The sequence below is a fragment of the Schistocerca cancellata genome, chromosome 9 (assembly GCF_023864275.1).
Source record: "Schistocerca cancellata isolate TAMUIC-IGC-003103 chromosome 9, iqSchCanc2.1, whole genome shotgun sequence".
NCBI classification, from domain to species: domain Eukaryota; kingdom Metazoa; phylum Arthropoda; class Insecta; order Orthoptera; family Acrididae; genus Schistocerca; species Schistocerca cancellata.
In genome coordinates this window covers 519129979-519155229 of record NC_064634.1, presented here as the reverse complement: position 1 = coordinate 519155229, position 25251 = coordinate 519129979, and positions in this window count along the sequence as shown.

The window sequence follows — 25251 nt, the reverse complement described above, 5'->3', positions numbered from 1 at the left end:
GTGAACGTCCTATCTCTAGTCATTCAAGGTATTCTGTTTGTTCTGAACATGAGTGTATTCTAAAATTATTGTAAAAGAAGCTAAAAATTATTATATTAATTTACTCAAGTCCGCCTATGTAGAAGCTGCTGCTTTTCCCATGAACTGATTTACAATAAAATGGTGTATGACAATATTTTGCAATTCATAAACACCTGTAGATGAAATGGTAAAATTATTGAAATTAGAAAAAGGGTACTTGTACTGCTAGTATAGCAGACATGTAACAATGTTGTATGAAGGTGTGTATGCTGTAAGACGGTTATTATTACACTGAATCTGCTATTCTACTAAATTTGATCTCTGTTCACATCGACGTGGAAGATTCCATAGGTTTCCCTGCTTGTTATGTTCGTTTCTATGCTGGTACTGTGGGTGACCTTCATGATGTAATATATAAACGGTCCATCACAAAGGACTTGTCTTATCGACGGATATCTTGATCGACAAACAATGCAACTCATGAATAAGCAGACAGATCTGCAAAACCTGAGGACATTACAGTACGTCTGCGTGGGTTCAACTTGCCAGTTATAGACTGGTAGAGTCGTGCTATCAAAACTGGTACCAGAGACAGAAATTCGTGTGACGTTATAGTGAATGTTTTGTCCGCATATTTCTTGGGGGAGGGGGGGGTCATACTTGGAGAATCAACTGGTAAAGCTATCGTCTTTGTTAGACCTCCTAGCAATAAACAGACCTGAACCTCTCCGATCAGTTAACACAGATGATGGTATCAGTGATCGGAAGGCTATGATAGCAACTATGACTACGTTTCGTACAAATCATCTTAAGAAAGTTAGGAAAATATTTTTGCTCAGAAACAATTACGGTATACGTTTCAGGGTGTCTGAGCAGTCAGCCTCATTTATTCAGTGCTAGGGACGAAGATATGGAGCACAAATGGAAAAAGATTCTAAAGCATAGTTCAATATGTCTTAGACGAGTACGTTCCGAACAATTACTTAAAGGCTGGGAAAGACCGACCATGGTTTAACAGCCGTGTTAAAAAACGGCTACCTAAACAAAGAGAGCTTCATTACAGATGCAGTAGAAGCTGACATACAATAGCTGAACGATCAAAAATGAGCGTATAGTGACAATGAGGGAAGTATACAGTGACTTAGAAACTAAAATTTTGTCAAGCGATCTGATTATAAATCTTAAGACGTTTTGATCATATGTAAAATCAGTAACTGATTTGAAACCATCTATGTAGTCACTCATAGACCATACTGGATCCGAAACGGAAAATGACAGAGTGCAGTCCACAATACTGAATTCGGCCTTTCGAAACTCTTTTAACGCGGAAGGTCGTAACTTGGTCCTTCCTCTCAATCATCTACGAATTTTGGAATGGAATATATTGACGTAACTGTTGGTGGAATAGAAAAACAATTACAACTGCTCTGTAATGGAAAAGCATCAGTACAGAAGAGATATCTGTAAGATTCTACAAGAGATTATGCGAAAGGGCTTGCTGCCATTTGTAATGAGACACCCTCCTCTAACATTACCTTTTTTTTATAGAGATAACCGATACCATTAATGCTATCGATTCTTGTGTAGGTGAACATTATCAGAGCTGTTTAACTAAAACAATTTCATATGATTCTGTATACGATGTATTATATTGCTGGCTAAGATGTATAAAAATAAATTAATTTGTTAGTATTCTGCATGTACAGTTATATATATATATATATATATATATATATATATATATATATATATATATATATATATATATATGTTTAAAGGATTGCTTTTAGCACTCATGTGGATGACCTCACACTTATCATTTCATTATTTAGGGTCAACTACCAATTTTCACACCATTCAGATATCTTTTCAAAATCGTTTTGCAATTTGTTCTGATCTTCTGATGACTTTATTAGTCGATAAACGACAGCGTCATCTGCAAACAACCTACGACGGCTGCCCAGATTGTCTCCCAAATCGTTTCTATGGATAAGAACAGCAAAGGGCCTATAACACTACCTTGGGGAACGCCAGAAATCACTTCTGCTTTACTCGATGACTTTCCGTCAATTAGTACCAATTCTCTGATGGGAAAGCACAATCCAGTCACATAACTGAGACAATGTACCATAAACACGCAATTTTACTACGAGCCGCTTGTGTGGTACAGTGCCGGCTGGAGTGGCCGAGCGGTTCCAGGCGAGCTATTTGAACCATTTTTTGTGGTACAGTGTCAAAAGCCTTCCGGAAATCCAGAAATACGGAATCAATTTGAAATCCCTTGTCAATAACACTCAACACTTCATGCGAATAAAGAGCTAGTTGTGTTTCACAAGAACGATGTTTTCCAAACCCATGTTGATCGTGTGTCAATAGACCGTTTTCTTCGAGGTATTTCATTATGTTCGAACACAGTATATGTTCCAAAATCCTGCTGCATATCGACGTTAATGATATGGGCCTGTAATTAAGTGGATTGCTCCTACTACGTTTCTTGAATATTGGTGTGACCTGTGCAACTTTCCATTCTTTGGATACGGATCTTTCGTCGAGTGCTAATTCATCAGCATACTCTGAAAGGAACCTAACTGATATACATTCGGGACCAGAAGAGTTGCTTTTAATAAGTGATGTAAGTTGCTTCACTACTATGAGTATATTTATTTCTTCGTTACTCATGTTGGCAGCTGTTCTTGACTCGAATTCTGGAATATTTACTTCGTCTTATTTTGTGAAGGCATTTCGGAAGGCTGTGTTTGCTTTGGCAGCACTGTCTTCGATAACATCTACATTGCTATCGCGCAGAGAAGGCATTGATTGTTTGTTGCCACTAACATACTTCACATACGACGAGAATCTCTTTGGATTTTATGCCAGGTTTCGAGACAAAATGTCGTTGTGGAAACTGTTATAGGCATCTCGCATTGAAATCCACGCTAAATGACTAGCTTATGTAAAAGATCGCCAATCTTGAGGGTTTTGCGTCTGTTTGCATTTGGCATGTTTGTTTCGTTGTTTCTGCAGCAGTGTTCTGACCCGTTTCGTGTACCAAGGAGGATCCGCTCCGTCGTTTGCTAATTTATTTGGTATGAATCTCTCAATTGCTGCCGATACTATTTCTTTGAATTTAAGCCACATCTGGTCTACACTTGTATTATTAATTCGGAATGAGTGGAGATTGTCTCTCGGGAAAGCGTCAGGTAAATTTTTATCTGATTTTTTGAATAGATACATTTTTCGCCTATTTTTCGAGGGTTTGGGGATTACAATATTCAGTCTCGCTACGACAACCCTGTGTTCACCAATCCCTGTATCCGTTTTGATGCTCGTTATTAACTCAGGATTATTTGTTGCTAAGATGTCAAGTGTGTTTTTATAACCGTTTACTATTCGCGTGGGCTCATGAACTAACTGCTCGAAATAATTTTCAGAGAATGCGTTTAGTACAGTTTCGGATGATGTTTGATGCGTACCTCCGGAATTAAACATGTATTTTCGCCAACATACCGAGTGTAAATTAAAGTCAAGAAATATGCAGGAAAATCTGCATCAGTTATTTAGTCATCAGGAACCCACAACGTCAAATCAAAATTTCAGTCGTAAGAATGTACCCCAAGACGCAAGATTGGAGCCAGCAACAAGAGAAAATGAAGATAAGTAAAAAGTTTTTCTTTCGCGGGCAAGTGCTCTACCATCTGAGCTACCGAAGCACGCGAAAGGCAAAGGTCCCGAGTTCGAGTCTCGGTCGGCCACACAGTTTTAATCTGCCAGGAAGTTTCATATCAGCGCACACTCCGCTGCTGAGTGAAAATCTCATTCTGAAAAAGTTTTTCTTTTGCATACCTTACGCCTCTCGAAGCTTTTGAAAATAAAGAAGAGACGAAGAGAAATTTAATGGCAATGTGTGGGAGGGTAAGATTACAGCTTCTAGCAGCAGTTTATCATAGATTCTTGGAGCAACGAGGAGTACATAGTGATAGGAAAACAGCGCAGGTTAATCCCTTTTCCAAGAAGGGTCGTAGTACAGATTCGCATAATTATAGGCGTACATAGTTGACGTCAGTCTGTTGCAGAATTACGGGATCTGTTTTATGCTCACGTATTGTGACGTTTTTGGAGAACGAAAATCTAGTCTATAAAAGCCAACATGAGTTCGGAGCACAGAAGTCGTGTGACACTCGGCTCGCTCTGCTCCTCCGTGCGGTGCACAGCGCGGCAGACAACGGCGCGGGGGTAGATGCCGCGTTCCTCACGCTGTCTCGCACTGCCGTTTAGTGACACAAATTCGACCTTGCCGAGAATCTGACCAGATTTGCAACTGGATTCAAGACTTCCAGGCAGACAGATTTCATGACGTTACTCCCAACGGATCAAATTGACACGTGTAAAGGCAGTTTCGGGGGTACCGGATGGCAGTGTGGTAGGAACATTAAGGCCGGTTCCCACTAGGGCTGCCGCGCGTCAAAACCGCGCGTCAGCGGCGTGGTTGCCATGGAAACGGCGTCAGCGGCACGGCGCGGCGGGCTCTGCGTCGCGGTTTGCCCATGTCGAACCGCTTCCGCTGCTGCGTGAGGCGCTCCAGGTGCGCGCCGCCAATCACAGAACGCGCTGAGCGTGACGTCAGGTACGGCACCCCGGGCCACACGAACTTCCGCCGAAGCGCTGGCGCGGACGCGGCGGCAGCTATGAAAAACATATCATCCGATTCCAAGGAAACTATTCGGTAGAAAAATTTGATTCTTGGGCATGTTATAGCCTGATATCTTCTCTCGATAAAGGACCGAATTTCTTTTCGTTATTCGTCGTAGTTACTTGCTGTATCGCATTTACGTAAACCTTTACACGAAATTTTAATGAGTGTGCAGAGGTGAAAACGCATTGCGTGGACTTTGCGTACAGTTCATTTTAGGTTATACATTATTGCGTATGAAATTTAGTCAACATATCGAAATTGTTTTTAAAGCTGAGAGCAGATCGATAGCTATCACCGTTCTCGAGATATTGAGTGATATGTCGGCGGACGGGCTGTGCCGTGACCGACCGCGGCTCGCTCGCGACGCGACCGATACTTCGTCCTGCTCGTCGTAAACCATGTGGTTGTTATCAACCGCAAATTTCGTAAACGTTTCAAGAAATCGAAACTTGTTTTTTTGCAAACGATAACTTGTGAAAAGTCATGTATTTCGTCGCATGATAAATATCCTAAATCTGTTTATCTACCGAGATATGAAAGTAACTACAGTTTTTCAGAAGGGATAGATGAATTTCTTTAAACGGCATTAATAGCATGTCGAATGAGAAGTTAAACCGAAACTAATTTGCTGGTATGTCATAAGATGTAATTTACTAAATATGTAGAGCTACTGATTATTTCCTTTCTTTTTTCTTTATCCAGTGTACTTTACTGATTCAAGACGCGTTTCGCCTTTTACTTTAAGGCATCTTCGGTGGAATCTAGAATGATTCAGTTTTGTTTTGATATGTGATACTTGCAGATTATAAAACAGTTCACATCTTTTTTTACGTGAATGACTGATTACTTACAGTGAATCGAGTTTTTGGCGGACATATACGTTTCCCCTCACCTGGTCACATGCCTCAGGTTGAACTAAAACTTAGATTATGGAACATAAGCACATTTTCATGTTCGCTCTTTTTTCTTCTGTCACTAGCAGTAGTCGTTTTAATGAAAACTCTGATTTGACGTCGTAACTACAGTGTGTTCACCTCATGTCCCTTCCTGTCTGGTTTGTTTATGTACATGTTGCCAAACTGCAGAATTATATGCTGAAAACTAATCTGTATGTGTGTATGGCTAGCCGGTGATAGTTATAGAAAGTTGAAAGTGAATCCAGTAGTTGTCAGACAGTGGTTGAAAGATTTGGTGTTCAGCTGATTTCAGTTTTGGTTTAAATGTTTTGTGGAGGAGTGCATGGAAGAGTAAATTCACTGCTTACATTAACAGATAAAATAGTAGAATAGTATTTCAACAGATGATTATTATCAGAATAGTATTAACCAACCCCTTTGTCCTCACTCTTTGACGCCCCATAATACGTCCTGTCAACTAACCCCTATTGTTGTAAAATAGTACCCAATCATTACAATTTATATTCCATGTGAACAAATTTTCTTTTTCAGAACGCTTTTCTTGCTATTCACAGTCTTCATTTTATATCCTCTCTACTTCTGCCTTCTCAATTACTGCTTCCCTTTCAAGTCATTGAAGTCTTAGAAATGCAGTTTGGTTTCTGTACAAGTTGTAGATAATCTCGTGTCCCTGTGTTTTATCGATGACATCTCCAGAGCTTCAAAGAATGTTTTAATTAAGATTGTCAAAACCTTTCTCTAAACATGCAAATGCTATAAACACAGTTTCGCTGTTCTTCAGTGTGTCTACTTAGTTAAGTGGTAGGATCAGTATTGCGTTGCGTGTTCAGACATCTCACAGGAATCGAACATTGTACTTATGTTAGTTTGTACAACCCCTCCCCCTCTCCTGTCTACATATTCCTTCCACTATGTAGCCTTCTCTTATTTGCTTAGTTCTGCCAAATGAGTTCTTGACAGTTGCTTCTCCTTTGAGCAAAGTTTTCTTTGTTCTTTCTCATTTTCATTCCCTTATGTTTTCCAAGTGCAAAATCACGTTGCAATTTTGGACTTTCTGTCAACGTCATGTTTAGACATTTCTATTTCCAATGGCCTACTTTATTTGCTGCATTTTTATATTTTTCCCTGTTGTCAGATTTAATATTTCTAGCGGATTCCTTCCTCTGTTTCAGTCAGTCGTTGCATTACGCTAACTTTAAGAGTATCGAAAAACTGTGGGTCTTGACTTTTTCAAGTTCCATTTCCTTAATTTGCTACCGTTTACTGTCTCTTTAGTTGTAAACTGCAGCTCGTAACTAATAAAGTATTGTAGGTTTGCATCTGCACCGGGAAATGTCTTATAATTTAAAATCTAGTTTCAAAAACTTTGTTCCAAATATGTATTATTCTTTCATGATTCTTAAGCAATGTGCTAGATAGTGAACAATGATGAACGGTAGTCATGAAATCTGCTTATGGTGAAATGAGAAAACATGCATAATGGAATATGTGAAAGAGTACATTGTACAGAAAATGAAAAATTGGTATGTCCTCACCCAACTAGATATAGTTTTTCAAACGCACCGCGCGTTTCAGAGGGTCCTGCCCCGTACCTCAGTGGCTGTCCGTCATTGGCTACCGCTAACGTCTGCCGCTTCCAGATGGGAACGCCAATTCCGCGAGCCGCCGCGTCAACGCGGAAAACGCTTGCCGCTGCCGTTTCCGCACGCCGCGCTGCCGCGCTCTAGTGGGAACCGGCCTTTAGATGTTCACAGTGTATATAAAGGATTTAGTAAAATTCGTCGGAAGTTCGCAGGTGATGCGGCTGTCTATAAGAATGCAGCAACGCCAGAAGACAGCAACAATTTTCAAAAGGACCTACAGAGGTTTGATGAGTGATACAGGGAATGGCAATTAAACCTGAACGTAAATTAACAACACATATCGCGCATAAATATCGAAAGAAATCAACTGAACGTAAATAAATGAAACATACTAGCATCCATTATCAGAAGAAATCCAATGCTGTAAAACTATATAAGTGACAGACCAATTGCTGGAAACACTAAACACCGCAAAATATCTAGGAGTATCTATCCGGAGCGAACTTAAGTGGAATGGCCACATAAAACAGATAGTTTCTGACAATGAATGTTCCCACACGCCATTCGCAAATGGAAGGGAAAGCAGAAAGGCGGAAGGAGTATATAGAGGATTTATACAGGGGCGATGTTGTTGAGGACAATATTATGGAAATGGAAGAGGATGTAGATGATGGGAGATATGATACTGCGTGAAGAGTTTGACAGAGCGCTGAAAGACCTGATTCGAAACAAGGCCCCGGGAGTAGACAACATTCCATTAGAACTACTGACGGCCTTGGGAAAGCCTGTCCTGACAAAACTCTACCATCTGATGACTTCAAGAAGAATATAATAATTCCAATCCCAAAGAAAGCAAGTGTGAAAATTACCGAACTATCAGTTTAATAAGTCACAGCTGCAAAATACTAACGCGAATTCTTTACAGACGAATGGAAAAACTGGTAGAAGCCGACCTCGGGGAAGATCAGTTTGGATTCCGTAGAAATGTTGGAACACGTGGGGCAATACTGCCCCTACGACTTATCTTACATGGGAACCTCACCATCGCACCCCCCTCATATTTAGTTATAAGTTGGCACAGTGGATAGGCCTTGAAAAACTGAACACAGATCAATCGAGAAAACAGGAAGAAGTTGTGTGGAACTATGAAAAAAATTAACAAAATATACAAACTGAGTAGTCCATGCGTAACATAGGCAACATCACGGACAGCGTGTGCTCAGGAGCGTCGTGGTCTCTTGGTTAGCGTGAGCAGCCTGCGACCGGGCCTCGGGTTACGACACCTGATCGCTCGGTCTTCCCCGCCCTCCCCCACCTCCTTTAAAAAAAAACCTGAGAAAAAGCGGCTGTTAAAAAAAGAAAAAAGTAGCTGCGGAATGAGAGGTCATTCGTTCAAGTCTTCCCCGAGTTAAAAAGTTTAATTTTTTATTTTCAGGCAATTATCAAAGTTCACACACTCATACATAATTAACTTCGCTCTCCAAAATTCCAGGACATGTTCAGATTTGATTGGAAATTTGCAGGATTTGACGGTCTACACATGGAAAAATTTGAAAACGTTAAAAGCATATGTATTGACAGAGCACAGGGAAAACTGTGCGACTGTGGAACTGTTGCATTCATTTGTTGCAGTTTATGTGACAAACTCTTACGTTTTCATCACTTTTTTGGGAGTGTTTATCAAATCCACAAGAAAACCTAAATCGGGCTAGGTAGAAGAATCTTTTTACCCATTTGCCAAGTTTACAAGTTAGGTGGGTCGACAACATATTCCTGTCATGTTACGCACATACCGTCACCAGTGTCGTATAGAATATATCAGACGTGTTTTCCTGTGAAGGAATCGGTTGACCTATGACCTTGCGATCAAATGTTTTCGGTTTCCATTGGAGAGGCACGTCCTTTCGTCTACATATCGGACGGTTTTGCGGTGCAGTCGCAAAACACAGACACTAAACTTGTTATAGTGAACAGAGACGTCAATGAACGAACGGACAGATCATAACGTTGCGAAAATAAAGAAAGTAAACGTTTCACTCCAGGGAAGACTTGAACCAAGGACCTCCCGTTCCGCAGCTGCTCACGCAAACCACGGGACCACGACGCTCCTGACCTCACGCTCTCCATGATGTTCCCTATGTTGCCCATGGACTACTCAGTTTGTATATTTTGCTTATTTTTTTCATAGTTCCACACAACTTCTTCCTGTTTTCTCGATTGATCTGTGTTCCGTTTTTCAAGACCTATCCACTGTGCCAACTTATAACTAAATCTGAGGGGGGTGCGATGGGGAGGTTTCCTTGTTAGAAGAAAGATTAAGGAAAGGCAAACCTACGTTTATAGCATTTGTAGACTTAGAGAAAGCTTTTGACAATGTTGACTGGAATACTCTCTTTCAAATTCTGAAGGTGGCAGGGGTAAAATACAGGAAGCGAAAGGCTATTTACAATTTGTACAGAAAGCAGGTGGCAGTTATAAGAGTCGAAGGACATGAAAGGGAAGCAGTGGTTGGGAAGGGAGTGAGACAGGGTTTTAGCCTCTCCCCGATGCTATTCAATCTGTATATTGAGGAAGCAGTAAAGGAAACAAAAGAAAAGTTCGGAGTAGGTATTAAAATCCATGGAGAAGAAATAAAAATTTTGAGGTTCGCTGATGATATTGTAATTCTGTCACAGACAACAAAGGACTTGGAAGAGCAGTTGAATGGAATGGATAGTGTCTTGAAAGGAGGGTATAAGATGAACATCAACAAAAGCAAAACGAGGATAATGGAATGTAGTCGAATTAAGTCGGATGATGCTAAGGGATTAGATTAGGAAATGAGACACTTAAAGTAGTAAAGAAGCTTTGCTATTTGGGGAGAAAAATAACTGATGATGGCCGAAGTAGAGAGGATATAAAATGTAGACTGGCAGTGGCAAGGAAAGTGTTTCTGAAGAAGAGAAATTTGTTAACATCCAGTATTGATTTAAGTGTCAGGAAGTCGTTTCTCAAAGTATTTGTATGGGATGTAGTCATGTATGGAAGTGAAACATGGACGATAAGTAGTTTAGACAAGAAGAGAATAGAAGCTTTCGAAATGTGGTGCTATAGAAGAATTTTGAACATTAGGTGGGTAGATCACGTAACTAATGAGGATGTATTGAATAGGATTGGGGAGAAGAGAAGTTTGTGCCCAACTTGACTAGAAGAAGGGATCGGTTGGTAGGACATGTCCTGAGGCATCAAGGGATCACAAATTTAGCATTGGAGGGTAGCGTGGAGGGTAAAAATCGTAGAGGGAGACAAAGAGATGAATACACTAAGCAGATTCAGAAGGATGTAGGCTGCAGTAGGTAGGAAGTAGGTAGGAAGAAGCTTGCACAGGATAGATTAGCATGGAGAGCTGCATCAAACTAGTCTCAGGACTGAAGATCACAACAACAACAACAATACAATAATTTTATCTTATATTCCCACAATTGGGAACACATACACTATTTTCTTGTTAATTTATCTACTTTTGTTTCATAAATGGAGTTTTACTCTAACAATTTAACCAAACCTACGCGTCGTGGGCGTGACCTCCTGTAGCATAATTACAGCTACGTTGGGATGAGCGTTTCAGTCAACACACGCAACTCTGTGTGTAGCTACAGCATCTACATGCCGCTACCACGTCGTAATGCTGATTTAATTTTTTTTTATCTACTAGATCTTTTAATAAATTTAGCTTACTAAGGTTTCTGAAAATGTTCTTATAGTGTCTGAAAATGGAATAGGACTAAGTCGATTGTGAGAAGTCCTCATGTGGCGTTTTCCGTGTATTTCGACTGAAAGAAAGTAGTCTAATTTGCCACTGCTAGTTTCTGTAGTTGTGGGCTCGCAAATATTTGCTTCTGTTGGCGAAATCTGTAGGTTCGGCTCCATGTTTACATAAGACTGTAATTAAAGATCATTTCTCCAATCCTGTGGGGATTATGGCAAAAGGAAAAAGGAAAAATGGTAGAACTCAGTATATAAGAACTTTTAATATGTAATCTAATATGTAATACTTGAAATCTCGCATGGTATGTAAAACAAAGATAATATGGCCACATCGATAGTAAAAATTGGCCATGGTTATTGTTAAAGGAAGTCTAATCGACATAAGTTGAAAATTCTTTGTTTAAAAAAAATAGAGGCAAATACTTTCGGTCAGGAAAATAGATCGAAGAATTCATTACTGAAGATAGGGAGTCAGTATTTATCAGTGGAAATTATATTTATTAATGGCTCTGCGCGAAATATCGACAGATATATTTAGATGCATGTTCTCGGTGGAGGCAAATAAATGAGGCGTGAATCGTTAATAAATTCTAAGAGATCTTTTAGAAAAGTTCATATTTAATCTTTTGTAAAAATAGTTTGTCTTATTATTCGTCAAACAAAAGTTATGATTTAAAAGACTTTCATGCTTCTCTTAATGTACAGAAGATGGGTGCGGTTACTGCAAGAGGTTGTAAAAGAAAGGAAAATACGTCCAGAAAACGTGAAATAAAACAGAAACTAATATGGTTGGTGAGTACAAAACCATGGATTCATATCCAAATCTGTAAAATTAAATTTCGTCAGTATTCAAGCCTATAGCAGATGTTCATGGCAACAGGATTAACTATGCTTGCAGTGTGGCGTGCAATGAAGTTCACTTACAGGCGAAAGCGTCACGTAGCACTTCGTATTTCACGCCAGTCGTATGAGTCTAACAAACAAGTGGTATGTGTTGATGGAAAATGGCTTTCCAAATCTGCTGGAGGAAAAATTACTGACAAATGTGTGGCTGTGTGTGCACGAGATTTGGGATCTTATGAAGCTATTGGCGGTTGCTCATGGATTAGTCGACGCCACAGAGACGTGTGGAAAGGTATTCGCGAAACCTATTACGCCTCACTCCACAACTGTCTCTCGACACATAACAGAAAAAGCGAAAAACTTTAGAAAGAAAATTGTGCTTGAAGTAATTTATTACGTGAATGGAGGTGAATGCGCGGCAACCACCGATATATGGCCATGTAGCGCAAACAGTGGACAGTACCTAACACGTAGAGTTTCTCATTTTGTTAACGGGAACCTCAGCTCACTTCTCTTGTTTGGAACCATGTTTCCAGATGACTCTAAAACGGGTGAAAATATTAGAGAGGAATTCTTGAGACGATTTATCTCCCTTGGTATTCGCGAGAATAGTCTCAAACATGACCAAGTTGGCAACATTACTGCTACTGTTCGTAGATATTCTAGACGATTTGTTCCTGTCACATGCTGAACATATTGCTAAGAAATGGGTTTAATGTGCGGTATATGTCATACAACTGCCCCAAACTTCATTTTGTAATAACTGCAGTGAAGGAACTTTGGACATTTGCAAAGCAAAGTGGCCTTGTTCATAGCCTAGAGAGAACAATGGAGCAGTCGAACGATACTCGCTCGATCATGCGATTCACAATACTTGAGTCGGTGAAAAGGCAGTGTTCGGTATTGTGTAAGAAGCTCCCTGAGATCTGAGAAACAGAAAGAACACAACGAAATGACATCACGGTGATCTACGAAATGATTTCTGTTCTGACGGTATGTAATGTTTTTATATTAAACTGCCATACATTAACGTGTAAATTAGTTCAGGAATCGGAAAGCAGAAATTTTTCTTACGTTCCATCAAGGAGAGCTCAAAAGAGTTGGAAACGGAAACAACTGCCTTTACTGCACCTCCTGTTGTTAAGGAAAATGACGCTCAAAAACACTTAAGTGAGAAGCCTGTGAAATAAAACTTGCAAATCCGCCTGAAAAATTAAGGAAAAGGCACCACGAGCTAGCTACTTTCCTGTGGGCACCGTTTCGCTCTCTGAAACTTATATCTGAATCTCAGAGGCGTGAAGTCGTGGGAGAGTTAATGCGTAAAATTCAATAACTACTACTTCAATAATTTCGAGTGACCAGTCACAAAAGAACGTTCTCACGTGAAGCGCAGTCTACCAAACAAAACTAAATTCGGTCACAGAAAAGACAGTCATCTCAGGTATATCGTCACCTGAAGAATAGCCAAATATACGTGAATGGTTTGTCAGACTGTGCAGACAGAACCTGGGAGTAACTCTGGTGACGTCCCGTAACGCTGAAAACTAATTCAAGTATTATTAAGAACGGAATATTTGCTTTTGTTTTCAGTAGTACTTTTACATTCTGCAGATTTGCCAAACGGTATGTTAAAAGTCTTTGTTGTATCATCGTGAACAAAAGGATAAAAGTTTGCTTTGTGTGCAGATATTTCGACTCCCATGCAGATAGGTACTTAATCCAGAATTGTAAATTGGTGGAAAATGTGGCTTCTCATTTGAATTAAAACAGACAAATATTTCCGACTCTCCAGAAGACGGTCAGAAAAATTTCGTGTGTATAATCATCCAGCTTTGTCTCTGCAGATTTCATTCTATGAGGTGCACGACGGTCACTGTTGGACCGAACAACGTTTTTGATCTTCTCTTTCTTCGCAGTAGCTCCAATATCACAGAAAATAAATGAAAGTATATGATGTAAAATTTTTTTTCACACCACGTTAGTTTAGTCCCATTAAACTCTAAACCAACTAACCAAAATATCAATTTTTTTATTTTCTTGCTACGTCGGCTGTAGATTGTATTATCTATTTGTACTGTAGCTTCCATTTATGCGAACTGTTCTGAAATTAGTGTCGGTTTATTGCCGCCAAATAAACGAATCTGTTTGTTTTGTGAATTATTATTGCATTGTAGGCATTTTGTCACTCAAAGTCATCAAGTTTTAAAGTTAGTGCAGTGATAATCTAACATGAAAACGCTTAATTTGGATAATCCATTGACATGAAACAGTACTGCGGACCCGGCGTAATGGCATAGTCAGTTTTTCTGTAGCACGAAATAAAATGTTTTCACAGGTCAGTAATCCGCTTCTCAGGAAAATTAGATTCACACTACCACGTTTATGGGACTATATGTAAACAGATGAGCATATTGACACAGATGATGAACACTGCAATATCACGAGATACACGTGCGGCATAGAACCATATCAGATGACTGCAACAATACTGCGAGTAATACGAACATGGAATTTAGAAATAAGTTAGTAATAGAAATAAAACAACGAATTTTCCTGTTTATACAAGTAAAACAAGTAATTATTTAGTTCTTTGGATCGTTACTTTCAAACATGTAAATGTGTAAATTGTGAAATGTGTAAGATTGAAACTGTAGAACATGTGAACTTTATAAAATTGTGCATAAACGTACGAATGCAGTGTAATAAGACGTAAATAGCCAAACACAAGCGCACAACACAGATAAGAAGAACCCTGCGGGGAGACGAGGCTCGAGATCTCCTACCGAGGGCCCTCTCCCGCTTACGCCACGGTTAGTTGTCATACCTTATACAAAAATTACTCAGAGTTAATACCACAACGTACATACATTTAGTAGTAGCTATAGAAGAACAGAACATGCCAATTCAGGTGAGACAGGTTCGAAGTGCTTACCGAAGCCTTCCCGCTTGAAACAGGCATGTGAAACTATCTAAATCTTTCCATTAGTGTATACTTTTTTCCTTAAGAATAATAATTTTTTCCCTATTTTACTTTCTTAAATCAACAATTTAATATACAGGGTGTAAATGTTAAGCTGACAAACCAGAGTAACTCGAAAAATAAGCTTCACACGAAAAAATGTATAGAATCCAGATGATTTTCGCGGCGGACATCTGCTGGTGCCGACCCCAGCCCTCTAGGGGTGGGACGGGAGGCAACCTTAAAATTTCAAACGGGAACCCCCATTTTTATTGCAGAATCAGATTCTACATAAAAAACTATGTACATTTTGTCTTAAACATTTGTTTTGATTTGTGGTAGTTGGCGCTGTAATTGAAGGAAATCCAAGTTCTCATTTTTGCGTGGAAAATGGTTACGGACAGACAAAGACTACTTCTTTACTTCGTAAATTTTGATTCGTTAAAACTAAAACTCTCCCTCTCTCCCCATAGGGTGGGGTTTGAGAGAGAGGAATTAGAGTTTTACAAATATTAACCCAAATATTAATTTTTTTCCCGCAGATTCGGATAAGTTTTGTTTGTTTCGTGGTAAAACTTTAATTCCTCTCTCTCAAACTTAAAGAAAAATAATCCAAGACTGCCGGCCGGGATGGCCGAGCGGTTCTAGGCGCTACAGTCTGGAACCGCGCGACCGCTACGGTCGCAGGTTCGAGTCCTGCCTCGGGCATGGATATGTGTGATGTCCTTAGGTTAGTTAGGTTTAAGTAGTTCTAAGTTGTAGGGAACTGATGACCTCAGATGTTAAGTCCCATAGTGCTCAGAGCCATTTGAACCATTTTAATCCATGACTAACCCAGTTTTATTGATAAAATCAACCCCAAAATTAAATCGACCGGCAGCTTCTGGACCAAGGCTAATGACAAGGGCCAGGGGAAATCCCCAACCGATATACTCCTCCGGACCCAACCTTGCAGAGGCAACACCTGGCCATTGCACCAGAGAAGGGACCGACAGAAATTTCGTAAGATGACCAAATTCAAGGAACCATTCCAAGCTTAATAGTGAAAGTGAGCTACCAGAATCCAAAAGAGCGCAAATCGGTTTACCACCTACTCGAGAACAAATATAAGGCACGGGCGGTGATGAGGGAGCGACAACACGGGTACGCCAAGATTGAAAGGCTCGATCCCGAGGTCGCTGCCCCGCCCGGCGTCATTTATTGGCTCTGGCAGCGCCGGGGCTGAAGGCAGGAGCGCACCGAATGAGCCGTGCTACCGCACCCGAAGCCACGCCGCGGCCCCCTTTTAATTACCTCAGGCGATGCAGGCGAATCAGGACCTCCCTTGACAACGCCCGTAGGCTGGCCCTTAACTTCACGACATACATTGTCCGCAAGCGGCAACGCAGATATCTCTACAACAGCGGCACGGAGCTCTTCCCAGGTTGAAGGACGATCACGAAAAACAAAGTGCGACTTATCTGCCACTCGCATTCCCCTAACAACAATGGACACCAAGTCTCGGTCTGGAAAATCGACCAACAAGGTCAAGCAGGCCATCTGAACTCTGTCGATAAACTGATGTAACTGCTCTTTATCCTTCTGCATCTCTCAAATGTAACGACACTCAAGCTGTTTCCGAACTCCGGTGGTCAATCTCTGGCTAATCACGAGCTCCCTCAACTGCTGTAAGGAGACCCCTCTGTCTTCTGCCTGCCAGGAGGTTCCGCAACTCACCTCTAGCTAACGGGTACAACAGTGACAAAACCATTTGGTGCGAAACACGAAAGGCAGCAGCATGTTGTTCAAGAGGAACCAACAACCATAATACGTTTTCGACCTGCGCAAGTCGATCTACGACTAATTCAGTAATATCTTGAAAGAAATATGCCAGAGGATTAGGCAATTAGGCAAACGCTGCGTCTAACTTAACAGAAGACATAACAGCACCACCTCGGGGCTGGCTCTCGGTTCCCCCTCGATATAGCAAGTCCCGCTCTTTGGTCCTCTTGCCATCCAATTGTAAACATGTAAGCTTAAACTGCAATGCATTAACCAAAGACGCCAATTCGACGTTTAATTTTTCATCATGTTCTTCCAAACCTAACACGTTATCCGGTTAGTTAAATGCACTAACTGTGTCCGCAACCTATCCAAGTGACTGTCACTAGGTTGAGTGCCTTCCAAAAGACAAATGGTGACCTCAAGGCCCTTAATGGCCTTAAATAAAAATTCCAAGGCTGCTTCTGTCTCACCGCCGGCGTGACGTCAACCGGGTAAAGAACGGTAGCACGCAAGCGGGCCACGAAGTCCGGAACACTGCCCTCAATAGGCTGACGCCTTATCGCCAACTCATAAACGAGGTGGTCCTTCCCCAACAGGCCGATCCCCGGGCACTGCCTGACCGCCATTTCAATAGGCACCTGAACCTATCAACAACCAAAGCAATATGGTGCAACACTAACAGAAATAAAATTCAAACTAACAGTAACTGGAATGGCAATATCACAAACGTTACCATGATCTGATACCAGTTGAAGTCTGGTTTCGCAGGGCAGAGCGGATCAGGTTATAGTTGTGGAAACGGCCAGAATCAGGTTCTGTCAGTTGCACAAAACATACAAACTTTATTTTCTTAAAACAATCACACATGCCCATAAAAGCATTCAAAAACAATACGGCTGAAGGTCTGAACGCAAGTTATTAAAATTGCCTTAAGGAATACACACAGCTGAAGGACTTAGTTACAAAATTTTACATGAAAACTCGGCTGATGGCCACACACTGGAGATAGGAGAACTGAGGGCTTAAGGCCTGGATAACAAGAATTTCAGATAGAGAAGAAAATTATAAAAGGTTTTAAACAAGTGACTTTCCAAATTTTAATGTAAGATGGCTGAAGGCTTTATCTTAAAATATTTCACGTAAAGTTTGGCTGAACGCCACATGCTGAACATAGAACAACTCAAGGCTTAAGGCCTGGATAACAAGAATTTCAGACAGAGAAAAATATTTTTAAAGTTTTAAACAAGTGATTCTTCATATTTTAATTTAAGACGGCTGAAGGCCTTATCTTAAAATATTTCACGTAAAGTACGGCTGAGGGCCACATACTGAACATACAACAACTCAAGGTTTAAGGCTTGGATAATAATAAGGATTTCCAATGGGAAACCTCCCCCCTCCCCTTTTTTTTAAAAAAAATTAGTTTAAGCAAGATCTTCAAGGTTTTAATTTAAGATAGCTGAAGGCCTTAACATTAAAACAAACTAAGTTAATAGACGGCTGAAGGCCTCGCACAGTACTTGAGACTAAAAGAAAATATCAATGTAGAACAACAGAGCAGTGGTGCTCAGAAGTGCTCCTAGGGTCGGCCTCAGGAGGTAACTCTGACACATGTTTACGTGAGATAGGCAGCCAAGCGTAATACTGAATAATCGGCTGGCAACCCAACCCAGGGACGGCTGACAGCCTGATCAACAACCTAATGAGTTCCCTTGCGCCCGACCAACAGCACTACGATGGAAAAATCAGAGAGGACGAAGATAGCAGCAGCAGCAGCAGCACTACGTCTTGAAAATTGGCGTCTAAATACAGACAAAACACAGTAAACACTCAAAAATATGAACAACAACAAAGGCTGTGGAACTAAAAGCGATGCCGGACATCATCAACACGGCAAGGAAACACACACTGCTGGAAAACTACGCTACCGACTAAGGCAGGTAACTGGAAGGTTAACAGCCACAAGGCACAAGATACCACTGGTGCACTTCACTAATAAGCATCAACCAATTCAATAGTTAAATACCTTACAGGAAGACAGCTGTAAAATTTCGCTGACTCCAACAAACCATAGGTTGCTGCTTACAAGCCGGCCACTGTGGCCGAGCGGTTCTAGGCACTTCACTCTGGAACCACAAGTGTGCTACGGTCTCAGGTTCGAATCCTGCCTCGGGCATGGATGTGTGTGATGTCCTTAGGCTAGTTAGGTTTAAGCAGTTCTAAGTCTAGGGGACTGATGATCTCAGATGTTAAGTCTCCTAGTGCTTAGAGCCATTTGACCATTTTTTTGTTGCTTGTAGGAATGGCCCAGAAAGCAACAACCAACAATGAATGAAGAGATGTCACAGCAGTTGAGGTTTCATGTCAGGTTAAGTGATCACTCAACTTCAGTGTCCAGGTTCGGTGGGCGACGAACTTTGTAGCTCTCGCAGCTAGCCCCTCACAAATCCGACCGTGCATGCTCGCCGCCAGCTGTGCGCCACGGAGACTTACTGGCTGCTCTGTGCCAACCGACCGACTGCCACACACACCACACACGGAAGTATAGCTTTCACACCAAAGATGGTACATTAGTACTAGTATCGATAAGCGCTGCTGTTGCCACTGACGGAGGCAAGTCAGCAACTCGTTATGGCGGTAACTCAGGGAGACATAAGACGCCACTCGATTGTGACAAATGCCAAAGAACAAGACACCAACTCGAGCCGGCCACGGCTCTTAATGCTCAGTCTGGTACTTCGGGTCTGGTCATGCTGAAAGCAGTCGTGTGCCATCTTTGATTAGTTACGTTGCGTGTTATGCTTAAGACTAAATTCATAAAAGTTACGACTTCATTCAGATCATTTCCTGTGTTTCATCCACACTGAGATCTTTTCGAGTGACGAACCAAGTGCAGAAAGTAGTAGTTAGCTGGCATGTATTTGTAGAGTTTCATTCCGTGTTCAGATCAGTATTTTCCATTTTTGAGGCACGACTTTTGGTTCGGTCTTCCCATAACGTGTACACGCAATAATGGTGCTGTATGTGGATACTATCTCACTCTGTGGAATACCATTAGGGTATACATAAAGTCCAGGAACACTTTAAATTATTTATTGCACAAGAATTAGACATTGTATAGGTGTCACACATATTGAATTTTGAAGAGGAACTCTGAAAGCTTTTTGTTTTTACAAACATTCGATATGAGAACCATAAGTGACCCGACAGAAGTCAATACGGTAATCGAATTCTTGCGATACCCGTCCCAGCATGGCATCGTCGACTGTGGCAGTCACTTCCTTTATTCTCAACTGAAGCTCTGCTACATCACGTGGTAGAGGCAGTACATACACCAGATCTTTAATGTGTCCCCACAGAAAAAAGTCACATGGAGTGAGATCTGGTGATCAGGGAGGCCATTTCATGAAACAGCTGTTCCCTTCTGTAGCACGGCACCTGAACTCGTCCTGTTTGCGATTAGAGTTGACTATCGGCAAATTACCAAACTACGCTGTGGCGGTATACATTAAAAAAATTTCAGGGTTTCTCTTCAAAATGACATATGTATGATATCTGTACAATAATTGGTTCTTGTGCAATAAATAATTGAAAGTGTTCCTGGACTTTATGTACACCCTATATTCTAAGCAGAGTGAACCCCAAATCTAACAGCATTTCTCGGCTGGTTTGATGGTTGTGAGATTTATCACTTTTGGTGGAAGGGCTTTGACTTTGAGATATGAGTTACTTCAGCCACATAGTTCGACTGGTGGCAGACTGAACTACTTCTTTCTGTTGCTCACCTACTTGTGGGATTGTTAAATGATTAATGGAGCATTATCATCGTTCTCCATAGTTTCCATCTTCTCTTATCTCCATTTTAAGTTCATCGTGCTGCTTTTTCCGTGTGACTTGTGCTTGGAACTTGATCATTATGAAAGTAAGGGACTGTAATTTCATTTTGGCTTCAGTGTTTGTTCATGTATTTAGTGTGGGATGTTAAATACCATAATAAATGCCCATATTGGCGAGAAATGTGTATTTTTCCGCTTCCAGAATATTATATCACCTGAAAGATAAGGACGAAGTTTATTAAGTTCGGTATGAGAGTTAAGGGAGCTTCTTGTTTATGTGAGCCGCGGCACGCCTACGTGCAGTGGGAACGCATCACGTTCCTCTGCGTTATCCAATATCAGTGTATCTCATGAATAGTTACTGCACACGCTGTAGACGTAGGTAAGATATAATTAATGTAGCTACTTGTTCGTACGCTCATTGAGTCAGCGTAAGTGCTGTAAGTACATAGAATATTGCAGCTTGCTTGTCTACTCGACGCAGAATTCACTACACGGCCTCCAAACTCGTTCGTGCAAGCAGAGAGGGACAGCGGCACCTTGTAGGGGACACCGAGGCAGGTCGGCCCACTTCTTCTTCTTGATTTTTTTCTCCAGCTTGTGTTTTAAATGTTTTCACTGACATCTTTATGTGGAAATATTGGTACCTTGTTTTAGCAGGTTTACAGCTTAATAGTTACGGCTTCTCACTGTATAATCATACAAAGTACTTAGCAGAGTAACATTAGCAGAGTTAGTCTCCCAAACCCACGGGCGAGGTAGCCCAACAGTTAGGCCAGGTTAGCCCATATGATTTTGTCATTTAATTTACTCAGTACAATCGTTTCTTTAACTGAAAATATATCGACTATAATACTCACAGTTTATTTTAATATTGATTCCTACAGCTTTAGAACAAGAACTGCAATCATAAATTGTGTTACTACTGCGTGACGGACAGTATGTTTCAAATGGCTCTGAGCACTATGGGACTTAACATCTGACGTCATCAGTCCCCTAGAACTTAGAACTACTTAAACCAGACTGAAGTGCCTAGAACAGCTCGGCCATACCGGCCGGCGACGGACAGTATGTCCAGAATTTTTATCAGCCTTCGTATAAGATCCCGACATGCTCTTCTCAGTTCAAACATCCATAAAACAATCAATTTTCATTTCCATTTTAACACGTGGAAGATATTTCCACCGCCTGCAACTTGTAAGTTGAATCCATAAATCACCTGGAGTCCTGTGAGAAAATGTTTTATGACACCTAAGACACAGGGCATCGTTAACTTTGTCTTGAAGAACCTTCTTAAGAAAACCGCCTTTCTTTCTGCGTTTCATTTGAGTAACTTTACGTGTGATTTAATTTGAGCATGGCCATTTCCTTTAGAAAGTAGTTTTCCACGCAGAAAATTCGTATTTCTTTTTGAACTGTTTATTTTCCAGTCTGTGAAGGCTTGCTTTTCGCATTGTAATACACGTTTCACTGGAGTGTGTGTCATTGTAGTTGAAGCTGCTTTCTCGTTTGTTTGCTTTTTTTGGTTGCTATTTCTCAAATGGCCAGATTTCTTGGGGCTTTGGAAAGCACGGTTGGTCGGGTGATGTGACGTTCAAATCAACGGCGCTGTTACTGACAGCGTACGTGGAACACAAGTTGAAGCGCCAGAAGCGCCAGAAGCGCCAGCTACGGCAATTAAACTACAGCCAGTAGCATTAGGATCGGGTCTGTCTACTATGTACGAAGGCATCGTCAAACATAAAAAACTCGAAAAGAAAAAAAATCATAGTGCATATTGATGTTGTCGAATCTGTACTCAACGGGCTTTTGCACAGTCTATCTGTCTCTGTACGACGTGGCAACAACACAGTCGACTATCTACGATGGATTGGCCTGTAATGTCTACGGATGCAGATCCGGTCCTAAATGTTTGGTCGTATTTTAAGATGAAGCATTAAGGAGAGCAAGTACATACTTTGAAGCAACCGTTACATAAAATCAGGACGATATGGAGATCGTTACTGAGAAAATATGCACAAAATCTGGTAAAAATCGTACCAAAAATGTGCCAATCTGTAATCGATAGTGGTGGCGATTGGTTTAACTATTAGTAATAACACGTATTTTCGTGTAAACGTATATTTACAATAGTTTCTTTTATTTCATACACTTTCGTACACTTTCTTGTGGAACTGATTGTACTTGCAGTAGTTACAAAAAGAGAGGGGTAAACTGGCCGTGTGGGCCGACATACCCCTGTTTAATCTTTGTTGATCCATTATGGACTGTGGGACAAATTACTGTATCAAGAAATGCCCCTGTTTAAGTGGGCCAATGTGCCCCATCACCATACTGGAATTGTTTTAGTTCGGTAACGAAAACATTTTAAAGATTTATCACTGTATATACCGTGTAGACATAATCGTTAATCTGTGCAGTTAAATCTTTGTACTTACTTGTTCAGTAAGAGAGTTTTCTAGGACTAGACAACTAAATATCTTGAAGAAGCCAAATTTACTTTCACTTACAAGAAATCATCAAATATGCACCCTTCTTCGCTCGCCGGTCTACCTGCAGTGACGCGTATATGGAAACACGACGGTAGTGTTTGTGTCAGTAGGTGGTGTACTCTAACGGCAGTTTAACGGAACACTAACAGTTGGCCGTGGTGCCCCATTGGCCGATTTAGCCCGGGTCTCCGACGGGTTAGGCAGCGTGCACGTGGCACTTCCAGCCAGGCTGAGATCGCACATGCTGCTTGCAGGTGTTTCTTTTCTTATGACCGATCGGCCTTTACTTTTCGAATACACTTCGTAAATATCAGGTCATAAACATATGAAGGAAGCGTCATGACGGATGAAATAAATGCTTTAATAAATAAATAATTGCGGTATGTTAAATAGGACGCATTAGTTACAGCGGAGTCAAAGAGTCGTGCCTAGAGAAGAGATACGCAGCTGATAAAGTGATGCAGACTGCATGACAGGCCGCCAGGTGAGGCGCTGCAACGCTAAACGCGAATGCCGGAATCATCACTACGCGATGGACACGCTCAATTTCCTTCCGAATTCTTCTCAAACCCGAGGCTGCTGTTAGTATTAATGATCTCCTTGACGGAACTTGAAATCAGTATCTTTCTTTCTTCTGCATTTTTTCGACGTACGATGTTACTAGATACAGCTGTACTACAGAGACTGCCTACTTCACTCTTGTCCCTTCTCTTCTGGAATGTTGCTGGCTGGTATGGTGTACTAAGCAGATGGAACTGACATAGGACGCTCAAAACTTTTTGAAAAGCGCAGCTCGTTTTGTTTTATCGCGAAATGGGGGAGGTGCTATCACGGATGCTGGGGTGGCAAACATTAGACAAATGCGAAACTGGATTAGACAAATGTGTTCTTCGTTGCGACTAGGTCTTTTCACGAAAGTTCAGTCAGAAATTTTCTACTGCGAATGCCACGATATTTTTTTAAGTTCCACCTTCTTAGTGGTATTGATCATTGAGATTGTAACGTTGTTGCTTTAATTTGTGGTGTAAGCGGTGCTGATAGACAATAAAAGCGGGTTAAAAGCTGTGAGCTGTCTGGGGAAGTTAACCTTGCATTACTGCGCAACTGTTTCACCAGGTATCCAGTCTAGCTTACCAAATTCCCAACCAGACAAACATTAATTATAATCTTTTAATAGTCATACGACAACCGGTGATATATATATATATATATATATATATATATATATATATATATATATATATATATATAAAGAGAATTTAAATAAAAAGAAATAAATCAGTTTATATTTGGAAATTTATTTTAACATTGATCATTGAAATTTCAGCATATTAAACTTGATTCATAACTAAACTGGTGCCTTATTTAGGATTGTGAAAATGTGAGTTTGTACTCTTACGGAACACATTAAATAGGGAGCCAAGATTGGGAAACTGCATACAACACTGCATTCATAAAACAACACACGAAGAACGTTGAAACATATGCAAGAGGAAATTAACCACAACCAACCGATTCAATTTTCACCCAAAGAAGTTACGTTCGTAGCACAATCCTGTCCGTCATGTAATTACCACACACTGGTGTACTAAATTCATACTAACTCTCTGTGAAATCTTCCCGAAAAGAATAGCTGAGGGCTACTTTGATGATTACACCACATGCTTCACGTGGTCAATTTGGTTTACACAATGAGTGTAACTCCACAATAATTTTGATAATTAAAATAAAATAGATCGGAAAGCAATTTACAAAAGGAAAACCTCGAACTGGTTACTATCGTCTTACTATTAACCTGATGGGTCAAACAATTGTATAAGCACGTGGTACTGGTCTCACAAAGTACACCCCACGTGGGTTGAACATAAAGAAAAGTTGCTATATTGAAAAATATTGTCAAGACGAGACGTTATAATCTCACGCACACTCGCATTTAAGATTGGTGATCTGAGTTAGAGTTACTGATCAACACGTGGTTCCACTTTACTCACAAAGTAGTGACAAAGCAACTACCGGAATATATTCTGAACTTCACACGAGAATTACACTGCGTTGCAATTTAAGATAACATTAGAAATTTTAGAGCTAAACCTGAAATAAAGGTGATTAAATTTTCAGTTAGGCTGAACTTAAGAAATCCATTGTCCTACGGACTTAGCAGACACGCGCTTAGCCGGAGATCTTACCACTTCAGACGCTCGCCACGGACAGACTGATGTGGTCCCTTCCTGAGGGTGGCTCACAAATACAAACGGAAGTGGCCAGAGAGGCAGCTTACTATACCAACATGACAAGGGACATACAGGACGATACTAAGGATAGAAACCTCTTTGCTTTTAGAAAGCGTAGCTACCTGTTCCGACGTTGGTCCTACTGTTCTCTAGCAGACAGGCTTG